At 42.9% G+C, this 10,923-nt stretch overlaps 1 long non-coding RNA gene across 1 annotated transcript; it reads left to right on the top strand.

Moving 5' to 3' along the window:
• Positions 1-4,276: 4,276 nt before the first annotated feature.
• Positions 4,277-10,477, top strand: LOC134105352 (uncharacterized). Its single transcript, XR_009942495.1, has 3 exons — positions 4,277-4,615; positions 9,274-9,345; positions 9,444-10,477. It is a non-coding gene; the product is annotated as an uncharacterized LOC134105352 (long non-coding RNA).
• Positions 10,478-10,923: the final 446 nt, after the last annotated feature.

The raw sequence follows: 10,923 nt of genomic DNA on the forward strand, positions 1-10,923 counted from the left end.
GGTTTTTAAATAACTGTACACTTAGAGCAGCTGTGTCACACTCGTTTCAGCCACATACGGCTGCTGGGCACAGCTGCCGTATGTGTGGAGCTGGAGGGGGAGACGTGAGTGACCTGGCGTTTGCCAGCTCTAACGTAATGTATTTCTGTTCAAAGTAACCGCTATTCATGTTTTGCACTTTGTACATCGCCCTTTCTTAATTAATTAGACTCCTGATGTGACTTCAATTGTGTTTATTGAACAATGCTGCAAAATATAGTCCCCAAAGATCGCACTCTCCGCCATTTTGTATTGCGTAATCACAGTGAGCTGGTGGCTCCGTTGGGAAGCAACATACGGGTGGAGATGCAAACACGTTTTGTGATATTACGGGTTACTGTTAAGCAGTGGCGGCTGGTGATGGAAAAAGTAGGGGGGGCTGAGGGAGATTTCTGCCGTTTATTTATTACATTAACACCAAAGTAACGACTTAAAAACAAATAGCATCTAATGTAATTATTAAACTATGAATTTAGAATGTCCTTGTAGATTTCAAATATTGTTCTTTCAAAGACAAGGTCATACCAAGTCATACACATCATATTAGGAAACCAAGTCATACAAGGTGAACTTATAATTGCTGTAATTTGCGTCAATATTCAATATACACAAAGAGGCAAATAGTCGCTGTTATTACATGGAGTAACCACTAGATGAAGAAGACTGTGCATTACCAATTGTAATGGTGAGCAAGTCAATAAAAATTATTTACATTGTCTCCAGTGTTCACATAAATCGTACAGCAAACCACCTCTAAGACAGACACACAAAAAAAACATAAAACTCCTCCAGAGACACAACAGCATCTCCTCTGCTCCTCCAGGGACACAACAGCATCTCCTCTGCACCTCCAGGGACACAACAGCATCTCCTCTGCTCCTCCAGAGACACAACAGCATCTCCTCTGCTCCTCCAGGGACACAACAGCATCTCTGGAGGAGCAGAGGAGATGCTGAGTGCCTGGAGGAGCAGAGGAGATGCTGAGTGCTTGGAGGAGCAGATAAGATGCTGAGTGCTTGGAGGAGCAGATGAGATGGTGAGTGCTTGGAGGAGCAGATGAGATGAAATGTTTCATGTCCTGAACACCGTTTTCACACCAGACTCGATCGGTCGCTGCGGTTTTAAAAAGCAAACAAGGGAAGCAAAACAGCGAGTTAGTTACTCCACAGCCGGTTAGCCACGGCTTCCTAGTGTACCATGTCCGCGAAAAGCCTCTAGTGTACGACGCTTCCTTGTCTTTCACCTGCTGTCTGATGTTAATTTGTGGCTGGTCCGGTCCCATTTCTTTTATTTTTTGTTTTTCAGCCAGTGGTCTTCTTTCAAACGGAGTTTGAAGAAGAGATTGCACGGTCAATATGGTGTGGAAATATCTCATGTAGTTGGTCAATTGGAACTATATTAGGCAGTAATAACAGCTATGGTTTTTATCTTAAAACAAAAAAGGATAACTCTGTTGGACAACTACTCAATTGTCTTGACGACATATAGGCCTGGATGGCTTGGAACTTTTTTAATTTTAATGACTTGGGTCAATGCAAAGTTTCTACATGGCTTAACTGATTCAAACTGAACTTACCAATATATTAAGCCCTGGAGGAAGAGTGTATCTTAGTCAATGTATTATTAATTATTTCATTCAGCAAAGCTCTCTTCAGGAAGACAGCCACTTCGTCATCCAGCGGGTTTGGTTAAAAAGTTAACATATCTTGATGGAGCAAAAGAGGTGGGGTTAGCTGTCGTCCTTCTACCTCGACTAAACCAAGGTGTGAATTAACCTTGATTGAGACTGCGTCTATAAGATATACAGGACAAGAAAAATGCACTGGATGTAAACTGTACGTGTGTTGAATCAATTATACGGACGCAAACTGGAGAACGAGACGAGCGTTTGCTGTGATTCTTGCGCTTCAGACTCTACCTTTATTTTACAGGAATGCATCTTTTTGTTATCGTGGTCATCGTGCCCGAGACCCGTAATGATTACTCTGCAGGTCTTTTGCAGCGGGGCAACAGCCCGGCGTCGGTGGATTCCGTTCGCGAGGCCAAAGATTCGGGTTTGAATGGCAGCCCCGAGAATGATTTGTTTAGTCTCTTTAGTCTTTTTTGACCCGCGAGCCCGGCCGACCGCCGCCCCACCCCGACGTGCGAGAATAGGCGAAGGCCCGTTCATCGCTGCTTGCAGCTTTAATTAGGGCCTGAGCCGACTGCAAGTCGGGCGAAAGCCCTATTGAAATTGCAAGAATTTTTCTTTTTCTTTTTCTTATTATTTCGCCACTTCGAACGCACTTTTGGGGACTTCATCATGTTCAAAAACTCTTGAATTTTTGCACGCGCATCAGAAGTGCGCAAAATTGACGTATGATTCGGGTCCCGCAATTAGAGGAGAGAAAAAAGAACTCTCTAGCGCCCCCCAAAGTGGCCGCAATGTTAATTTTTTTTTTTACTTTTACCGATCGACTTGGAACCTTTTCACACAGGTTCTCTTGGATGTGCTGTACACAAAAAAAATTATGGTATGCAAATGCGCCTACCGTTTTATGGCCGCCATTTTGAATTTTGTGAAAAACACGTTTTTGCGAACTCCTCCCAGACGCTTGGTCCGATTCTTACGAAATCTTCGGCAGAATGATCGTTGGCTCGATGCGATCAAAAGTTATTGAAAGAATGTTGATATCTCATTTTTCAATAAAGTTATGGACCAATGAAGTTTGTAGGTTTGTGTCCTGAAAGTTCAAAGGCCTATAACTTTTTTTTTTCCAACCCCCATTTTCACCAAATTTTGAGGACATGTTCACAATGAGTCCTAGAACATCCCCAAATTTTCCCAGAATATTTGAACATTAGGGGGCGCTGTGGTGATTCTGTGTATTTTTGGCCATTTCCTTCAATTTTTGCATTTACAAACGAACGAACTCCTCCGAGAGTTTAAATCCGATCCATTTCAAAATCTGGCAACTGGTTCCTGACACCCTTGGGGTCAAAAGTTATTAAAATCAAGAGTTTTCATAAAACTACCTGGGCGTGAGCTTGCGTGCAGTTTGGACAATTTTGGAAGATTTTTTTCCAAAATGTAAAATGGTATAACTCCAAGGAACATTGATATTTCTGGCTATAAATGTATATTCATGATGCTTGTGTAGGCCTTTAAGTAATGCCATGCAGTGATTTTCGAAAAAGTATAGCGCCACCTATTGGCTTAGGTCAATGCAAAGTTTCTACATTTAGATGTCCATTTCCTAGCCCTTTAATCTGATCAACTTCAAATCTGGGAATATAAGACGTAAGACTGTGACGATGGCTCACAGTGAGAATTGGGAGTTTTGGACCAACTTTGTGGCTGTGACGTCGCCATATTCGCATGAAAGTTCAAGCACATCTTCTGAGCCTCGGCACACTCCAAAACTCTTGAAAACCTCTGTGAGTATCCTACGTGATGACCTTTACAGACCTGATGTGCAGTTTTGGATCAAAAGTGAAAAATTGCCTCCATTGCGCCCCCTGGAAGATTTTGACGAAGCCCCGCCCGCACCCTGTTTGACCGACAAGTCCGCTGATTTTTTACCAAATGTATTAAAGGGAGACTTAAAAAAGTCTCTGAGGAATTTTCTCTAAAACAAACAGGAAGGCAGTTATAATTTTTTTAGTGTGAATATTTCCTGTATTTTTGGCGGAGAGTGACCGATCCTATTTCAGTGAGTTTTCGATTTCTCAAACCCATCAGAAGGCTTAGCTCTCCTGGTAAGAAACCGCCCCCCCGATCCTATGGTCGTGAGATCGTGTCCCGGCGAAATCAATTTTTTTTTTTTCCTCCTCTTTTTAAACGCGTGTCTTCTGATCTAACGAACAAAATGATTCAGTTTACTCTCCTTGCTGAGGTTATGGACTTTGTACACTTAAGAGCAGGTATGTCAAACTCGTTTCAGTTTAAGGCCAGAAACTGCTCCGTGGCCGCGCATACAGCTGACAGAAGAAGGTAAGGCTGATGCAGGACAGCTGGCTCACGGCGCAGCCGTTTGGCAGCGTGTCGCGGGTTTGACATATCTAACCTAGACAAATAACACGGACAGTTCAATATATTTACATCTGGATTTAAATACACGTATTCTGCAACATACGGGTGGAGATGCAAACACGTTTGGTGATGTAAATAGATGTTACGGGGACATTTTAAGTTAAAGAACTTCATCACCCAGAATTCCCTATTCTTGGTTGACGGACATGCGCAGACTACGTGCGCACAGCCGCGCACGTAGTCTGCGCATGTTCCGGTTTTGTGTTGAACAGGCAAAGTATCACCGCTCCGTATTTTAAACTGCTAACTACACACCTATACTTCAGGAACTATTACTACTATGTGGATGTAAGCAAAGTGTTCTCATTCCCTCTTGGATGTGTGCAGCCAGTGAGGTACGTTTTGTTTAAGGGCTTGTTATATCTGCTCGACGGCACGGACAGCTAACTGGGATAGCGAGTGGAGCTAGCGGCTGCCGGATGGAGCAGCCAGTCAGCCAGCTTGCTAACTACACACCGGTGCTTACGTCCACATGTACTCAACGAAGTGGAAACGCCTTTGACGGTGAGTGATTACGTTTTCCTTGTGCGTTCTCCAGTCTCACCCAGCATACGTCTTTTAGCTAAGCTAACTACGGTAGCTTTACAGCGTCAAAAGACACCTCTTCACGCTATTAACGCCACTTTGTTTACGTTTCCGTGTGCCCTAAATAACTTGGCCCGATTGAATCACTTTATTTACACACTGAGTAGAACCGTGCTCGCAGCAGCTAACTAACTACTTTGTTGTTTAAAAGCGTCAGCTAAATGACACGTAATGTAATGTGCGTCTTCAATGCTTTTCAATATGTTATATATTCATTTCCTTCACAATGAGCATGAATCTAACATTAAATGATATGATTCATATGCCCCTCATTCCAATGAAATAATATACACACGTCAAGCTCATTATGGAGTTGAAACAACAAATTACTAAACTGTAAACAGTTAATATAAGAGAAAAAAATATTGTAATCAAGATAAATGTTTTTCAAAATGTGTGATTAACTAGTTAATTGTCTATAATCTGTTGACAGCCCTAATCGTATTCTGATAATACACCAAATACTACTGTAACTCTCTGCTGGCAGGTCTCCCTGCTGCCGCCATTCGACCACTGCAGCTCATCCAGAATGCAGCAGCTCGACTGGTCTTCAACCTTCCAAAATACTCCCACACCACTTCTCCGCTCTCTTCTTTGGATACGAGTGGCTGCCCGCATGCAGTTCAAAGCATTGGTACTGACGGACCACGCTGTGAATGGATCGGGAGCAGTCTACATCCGGGACATGGTGAAACCCTGCATCCCAACCCACGCACTCCGATCTGCATCTGGCAAGCTGCTTGTTCCTCCCTCACTGAGAGAAAAGCACTCGACGAGATGGCGACTCTTTGCTGTCCTGCTCCCAGATGGTGGAATGAGCTCTCTGATGACATCAGGACCGCAGAGAGCCTCTACATCTTCCGTCGAAAACTCAAGACACACCTTTTTAGACTCTACCTTGACTAAAACACTAGCAAACCGTAGCACTAACAAATGGTAGCACTTAAATTGTACTTATAATGCCACTTATCTTTAACATGTTTTGGGCGGTGATTTATTCAGTCATGTTTAGTCATATTTTGTTTTTTTTACTTGTCAATATGGTTTGGTACATGCCGAGTTAATCAATACACATTCTAAAGTGCAACGTCCATATGTGAATAAGAGTTGTATACGTTTATCATAGTCAACATGGTGTGGAAATATCCCTTATGTAGTTGGTCAATAGGAACTATAGTAGGCAGAAATAACAGCTAAGGTAATTACAGGTGGATATTTCTGGGAATTAACCTTGATTGAGACTGCATCTATGATATCTAAGATATACAGGACAAGAAAAATGCACTGGATGTGTATATGTGTTGAATCAATTATACAGACGCAAACTGGAGAACGAGACAAGTGTTGCTGTGATACTTATTGTGGTCATCGTGCCCGAGACCCGTAACAATTACTCCGCAGGTCTTTTGCAGCGGGGCAACAGCCCGGCGTCGGTGGATTCCGTTCGCGAGGCCGCAGATTCAGGTTTGAATGGAAGCCCCGAGAGTGATTTGTTTAGTCTCTTTAGTCTTTTTTGACCCGCGAGCCCGGCCGACCGCCGCCCCACCCCGACGTGCGAGAATAGGCGAAGGCCCGTTCATCGCTGCTTGCAGCTTTAATTCTTATTATTTCACCACTTCAATCGCACTTTTGGGGCCTTTGCCATGTTCAAAAACTCTTGAATTTTTGCGTGCGCTTCAGAAGTGCGAAAAATTTATATATTCTTGGGGTCGCGCAATTTGGCGATGAAAAAAAGTGCTCTCTAGCGCCCCCTAAAGTGCTGCCTCTGGGGACATTTTTGTCCACTTTTACGGATTGACTTGAAATTTTGCACACAGGTGCTCTTGGATGTGCTCTACAAAAAAGTCAATCATGGTATGCAAATGCGCCTACCGTTTTATGTCCGCCATTTTGAATTTTGTGAAAAACACGTTTTTGCGAACTCCTCCCAGACGCTTGGTCCGATTTTGACGAAATCTTCACCAAAATGATCATTGGCTCAATGCCATCAAAAGTTATTAAAAGCTTGTTGATATCTCATTGAGTTTTTAATTGATGGACCAATCAATTTGTCGGGGGTGTGGCCTAAAAAGGAAAGACCAATAACTTAAAAAGTAAAAGGCCTGTCGCCACCAAATCTTTAGGACATGTTCACATTGGGTCCTAGAACTTCCCCTGAGAATTAAAAAAAAATCGAACATTAGGGGGCGCTATGGTGATTTACTGTATTTTGGCCTTTTTTTCGCAATTTCCACCGTATTTTGGTTTTACAAACGAACGAACTCCTCCGAGAGTTTAAATCCGATCGATTTCAAAATCGGGCAAGTTGATCCTGACCCCCTTGGGGTCAAAAGTTATTAAAATCAAGAGTTTTCATAAAACTACCTGGCCGTGAGCTTGCGTGCAGTTTGGACGATTTTTGACGATTTTTCTCAAAAATGTAAAATGGTATAACTCCAAGGAACATTGATATTTCTGGCTATAAATGTATATTCATGATGCTTGTGTAGGCCTTTAAGTAATGCCATGCAGTGATTTTCGAAAAAGTATAGCGCCACCTATTGGCTTAGGTCAATGCAAAGTTTCTACATTTACATGTCCATTTCCTAGCCCTTTAATGTGATCAACTTCAAATCTGGGAATATAAGACGTAAGACGGTGACGATGGCTCACAGTGAGAATTGGGAGTTTTGGACCAACTTTGTTGCTGTGACGACGTCATCTTTGCATGAAAGTTCAAGCACATCTTCTGAGCCTCGGCACACTCCAAAACTCTTGAAAACCTCTGTGAGTATCCTACGTGATGACCTTTACAGACCTGATGTGCAGTTTTGGATCAAAAGTGAAAAATTGCCTCCATTGCGCCCCCTGGAAGATTTTGACGAAGCCCCGCCCGCACCCTGTTTGACCGACAAGTCCGCTGATTTTTTACCAAATGTATTAAAGGGAGACTTAAAAAAGTCTCTGAGGAATTTTCTCTAAAACAAACAGGAAGGCAGTTATAATTTTTTTAGTGTGAATATTACCTCAATTTTTGGCGGAGAGTGACCAATCCTATTTCAGTGACTTTTCGAATTCTCACATCCATCTGGAAGAATAGCTCAGTGAGTAAGGTGTTGGCCCCCCGATGCAATGGTCGTGAGATCGACTCCCGACGAAATCATACTTTTTTTTTTTTTCTTCTTTTTTTAAACGTGTGTCCGGCTGATCTAACGGACAAAATGATTCAGTTTACTCTCCTTGCTGAGGTTATTAAATAACTGTACACGTTAGAGCAGCTGTGTCACACTCGTTTCAGCCACATACGGCTGCTGGGCACAGCTGCCGTATGTGTGGAGCTGGCGTTGCAGCCCGGTACGGTCTGGACGGTGCAGCCGTTCGCCAGCGTGTCGCGAGTTTGACACATCTAACCTAGAAAAATAACACGGACAGTTCAATATATTTACATCTGAATTTAAATACACGTATTCTGCCACATACGGGTGGAGATGCAAACACGTTTTGGGATTTTACTAGATGTTACGGGGAACTGTTACGTTAAAGAACTCAATTACCCAGCAGTCTTTGTTGACGGACATGCGCAGAGTAGAGGGCGGCTCGTAGTGTCGCGTGAGTTAATGCTGTTATCGCGAGAGGTCGCCATTGAAGCCCCGGCGTTGAACAGCTGCAGCTCGTATCAAGTCCGTATTTTATATTTTAAACTGCTAGCTACACACCTATGCTTAAATCCAAACGGACTAAACCAAGTGGAAACGCTTTGGTAGGTGAGTGATGACTTTTTCCTTGTGCGTTCTTCAGTCTTACCCACTTAAATAGCGGGGATACTGTAAACATGCTAACACTAATTCGGTGCTATTAGCTGCTTAAGGGACGTCCCGTCACAAACATCTCTTTTTTTCCGCGTCTCCGGCTGATCTAACGAACAAAGTGGTTCAGATTACTCTATTTGCTGAGGTTATTGACTTAAATAACTACACTTTAGAGCAGATTTGTCACACTAATTTGAGTTTACTGCCGGCTGTGGCTGCTGTGCACTATTTAGCACAGCCCAGGGCAGCCTATGCTATGCTTGAAGAACATCAACTAGCATACGTATTTTGTTCCTGTAAAGCTAACTACGGTAGCTTCACGGGAATAAAAGACCCCTCTTCACGCTATTAGCGCCACTTTGTTTACGTTTCCGTGTGCCCTAAATAACTTGGCCCGATTGAATCACTTTATTTACACACTACTACTCGCAGCAGCTAACTAACTACTTTGTTGTTTAAAAGCGTCAGCTAAATGACACGTAATGTAATGTGCGTCTTCAATGCTTTTCAATGTTATATATTTATTTCCTTCACAATGAGCATGAATCTAACATTAAATGATATGATTAATATGCCCCTCATTCCAATGAAATAATATACACACGTCAAGCTCATTATGGAGTTGAAACAACAAATTACTAAACTGTAAACAGTTAATATAAGAGAAAAAAATATTGTTATCAAGATAAATGTTTTACAAAATGTGTGATTAACTAGTTAATTGTCTATAATCTGTTGACAGCCCTAATCGTATTCTGATAATACATGTTGGTGCTCAAATACTTTCAGATGCCACGTGCAAAGTCATGCCACCATCAATGGGAATGGCACATTGGACACGTGGCTTTCAACTCCAGCGAGGTGGGAAAGCATTTCTTTATGTATATTTTGTTCTGTCTGCATAATTGTAAAACACAGACACCCAACTAATTCTCTCCTTCCCCGACTCGGACACTCAGGTGGCGGCACGGATCTCTGCATGTCTGACTGACATCTCCCAGTGGATGTCCGCCCATCACCTGAAGATCAACCCCGACAAGACTGAACTACTTCTCTTCCCTGGAAAAAACTCGCCCACTCAGGACCTGACTGTTAACTTTGGCGAACACCGTTAACATCAGGAGAATACGACCCCTTCTCACTCAGAAGGCGGCGCAGGTACAGATTCAGGCTCTTGTCATCTCTCGCCTCGACTACTGTAACTCTCTGCTGGCGGGTCTCCCTGCTACCGCCATACGACCACTGCAGCTCATCCAGAATGCAGCAGCTCGACTGGTCTTCAACCTTCTGAAATACTCCCACACCACACCGCTTCTCCGTTCTCTTCATTGGTTACTAGTGGCTCCCCGCATCCAGTTCAAAGCATTGGTACTGACGTACCACGCTGTGAATGGATCGGGACCAGTCTACATCCGGGACATGGTTAAACCCTACATCCCAACCCACACACTCCGATCTGCATCTGCCACGCTGCTTGTTCCTCCCTCACTGAGAGAAAAGCACTCGACGAGATCGCGACTCTTTGCTGTCCTGGCTCCCAGATGGTGGAACGAGCTCTCTGATGACATCAGGACTGCAGAGAGCCTCTACATCTTCCGTCGAAAACTCAAGACACACCTTTTTAGACTCTACCTTGACTAAAACACTAGCAAACCGTAGCACTAACAAATGGTAGCACTTAAATTGTACTTATAATGCCACTTATCTTTAACATGTTTTGAAACTGCTTAGTTAATGAAAAATGTACTTTCTTGTTACTTGTTCTTCTGAGTTTGTATCTCTATGTGGAAATGCACTTATTGTACGTCGCTTTGGATAAAAGCGTCAGCTAAATGACATGTAATGTAAAAGCCTTCTTCCTGTGTTCTTACAACAGCATTCCATTACATATCGATGTAATAATTTGGCCTTCTTTTTTTCTTCCAGCACACGGCACAGGTTGGCGTCACAATCATGGCAAAGTTGACTGGACCACAGCGGAAAATTATCCTTCCAGAGAAGAAGTTATTTACTTCTACAACAAATGGAAGAGTTACAACTTCCAGATGACAGCTCGCCGCTCATCCTTCTGGGCAACTTGAACATCCGACAGAACTTATGTGACCTACTGCGTTTTATTTTCTCCTTTAGCTGTCATTTAAGTATTAAAATTCGCTGTATTTTTGCAAGAGAGGCACCAATCCTATTTGAGTGACGTTTCGATTGTGAAATTGTATTGGACCATATAGGTCATCTGCAGAGCGTTGGCCCCTGGCGCAGTAAACCAGGGTTTGATTCTTGGCATGCACAAGACTCCTCATGTGACTTAAAATGAATCCAGAATGCAATATTTGTTCAGTATGCAAGGGCAGTGATTTATTTAGTCATGTTTGGTCATGTTTTGGTTTTTTTACATGACAATATGGTTTGGTACATGCTGAGTTAATGAATATACATTCT

This window comes from Pungitius pungitius, chromosome 15 (assembly GCF_949316345.1).
Source record: "Pungitius pungitius chromosome 15, fPunPun2.1, whole genome shotgun sequence".
NCBI lineage: Eukaryota > Metazoa > Chordata > Actinopteri > Perciformes > Gasterosteidae > Pungitius > Pungitius pungitius.